This window comes from Sapajus apella, unplaced genomic scaffold (assembly GCF_009761245.1).
Source record: "Sapajus apella isolate SASKATOON/1434 unplaced genomic scaffold, GSC_monkey_1.0 scaffold77, whole genome shotgun sequence".
Taxonomy (NCBI): domain Eukaryota; kingdom Metazoa; phylum Chordata; class Mammalia; order Primates; family Cebidae; genus Sapajus; species Sapajus apella.
In genome coordinates, this window is record NW_022437017.1 from 3,818,171 (window position 1) to 3,820,679 (window position 2,509).

The following is a 2,509-nucleotide window of genomic DNA, read 5'->3' on the forward strand; positions in this document are numbered from 1 at the left end:
TGTGTGTGTGTGTGTGTGTGTGTGTGTGTGTGTGTGTGTGTGTGTGAGACCAGGTCTTGCTCTGTTGCTCAGGCCAGAGTGCAGTAGCATGATCATAGCTCACTGCAGCCTCTACCTCCTGGGCTCAAGTGATCCTGGCACCCCTCAGCCTCTCAAGTAGCTGGAACTACAGGCACATGCCACCCTGCCCAGCTATTTTTTGCATTTTTTCGTAGAGACAGGGTTTCACCTAACTTCTCTTCTAGAAGTTAGGTAAGGCAAGGAAATGAATTCTCTCTTAGAGCTTGCAGAAGGATGCAACCCTGCCAACATCTTAATATTAGTCCAATAGGATCAATGTCAGACTTCTGATCTTCAGAATATCAAGATAAGTTTGCATTGTCTGAAGTCACTAAATTTGAGATAATTTGTAACTACAGCAATAGCTGACTAATACAAAAGCTTAGCTGGAGCTCACCCATATCACAACAGTAACCACTGTGACTATTTCATAGCACGCCTTAATAGGTCTGTAAGTACCTGGACACCCCCCATGGAAGTAACTCAACTCAATGAAAACCACTGGAAACACCTGCAATAAACCTTTAACACCCGTAACATGTCAGCTACCACCTAAGATATAAGTGTAACCCTCTCCTTGTCTAAAAATACACACAGGCAACTTATCTAGAGGACCCATATGTCTCTCTTTGTCTCAATCAGTCCTAGTTTTCACTTGACCCATGTATAAATATTCTTCTTGTCTTTTTTTTTTTTTGAGATGGGGTCTCACTTTGTCACCCAGGCTGGAGTGCAGTGGCATGACCTCACCTCACTGCAACCTCTGCCTCCTGGATTTAAGCCATTCTCCTGCCTTAACCTCCCAAGTAGCTGGGACTAAAGGCATGCACCACTATACCCGGCTAAGTTTTATATTTTTAGTAGAGACAGGGTTTCACCATGTTGGCAAGGCTGGTCTCAAACTCCTAACCTCAAGTGATCTGCCTGTCTTGGCCTCCCAAAGATTATAGACATGAGCCACTATGCCCGGTCTGTTCTTTTTAACAAAACAAAACAAGGTCTCCTTCTGTTGTCCAGGTTGGATTGCAGTGGTGCAATCACGTTCACTGCAGCCTCCAACTCCTGGTCTTGAGCCATCCTCCCACCTCAGCCTCCTGAGCAGCTGGGACAAGTGAATGCCACCATGCCCTGCTAATTTTTAAATTTTTTTTGTAGAGACAAGGTCTTGCTATGTTGTTGCCTAGGCTCAAACTCCTGGCCTCAAGCTATTCTCTGGCCTCAGCCTCCCAACGTGCAGGGATTATAGGCATGAGCCATCCCAGCCAGCCAACTTCAGCAGTTCTAAACCCAGGTGGAGGGACTTATTTTAGAGCCGACCAGGAGAGGTGGAAGTGAAGCCGGAAGTTGGAGCAGATAAGGGACAAAGGCAGGAAGTAGGAGGTGCTAACGCATGCGTGCTCGACAGCCTATCTGTTCATGGGATGAGATGGAGGGTTGGGGAGCAGGGTCCGAAGGGTCTCTGATATTTGGAATTATAGTGCCAGGAAAGCAAACAAGAGCCCCTGAAAAGAAACAAGCAGAAGGTTGGTGATTGCACAACAAGGGGTCTCCAGAGATGTCGTCAGACAGATGGAGAAGGCTGGCGGGAGAGGAAGTGCAGGTGGGTAGCTGGGGGTGGGAGGGCGAGTCTCCAGCAAACAAGCGGCACTTCCGTTCACGCAATCATTTTCTCACCCACAAATGTTTCTTGAGCACTTATTTGATGCCAGGACCTGAAGTTCTAACAAAATACAAGGTCAGGGTCGCTTGACACAGAAAGTGGAAAAACCTAAGGCTGAAGGAAAGCAGCCTTCCACCAGCACGTGTGGACTGGATGAGCCTGTTTCTGTGAAGTTCTAGGGTGGGAAAAAAAGTGCAAACGGTGGTTGCCCAGGAGCAGAGATAGGGAGTGCCTGGGAAGGGCCGCGAAGGACTTTCTGGGTGATGTTCTGCATGTGGGTGGGCGTTTGGATGACACAGACCAACGCATTCGTCAGCGCTTGAAGGAGACACACTTGAGATTCCTGTGTTTCATTTGAAGCAACTATTTACTTAATTTATTTTTTATCCACAAATAAAAATGTGTGTATGTATAGTATACATATAATTGCGTATACATAGATATAGTGTAAATTGTATACACTATATATATTCACACAATATACATAAATGTATGTATATATTACATTATACATTATATAATATATGCAATAATATATAATATGTGATATATTTTAATATATAATTATATGTAATGATGTAGCATATATATTAATCTTATTAATTATATATTTATATATTATATAATTATATTTTAATTATACAAAGCATAATATAAATTATATACATATTAATAACACATGTAATATAATACATAATATATACATAATATATTATGTATATTATTGTTATATATAATATATATTATATATTATATATTTTTATGATATATTTAATTATACAAAGCATA

General features: G+C 41.8%; 1 long non-coding RNA gene across 3 annotated transcripts in view; it reads left to right on the forward strand.

Annotated features, from left to right (window-relative positions):
- Positions 1–1,466: 1,466 nt before the first annotated feature.
- Positions 1,467–2,509, forward strand: part of LOC116532655 — a 10,711-nt gene continuing 9,668 nt past the window's right edge. For all 3 annotated transcript variants that reach the window (XR_004260928.1, XR_004260927.1, XR_004260929.1), the window contains exon 1: positions 1,467–1,660. This is a non-coding gene — a long non-coding RNA (uncharacterized LOC116532655). The remainder of the gene's footprint in view (positions 1,661–2,509) is intronic.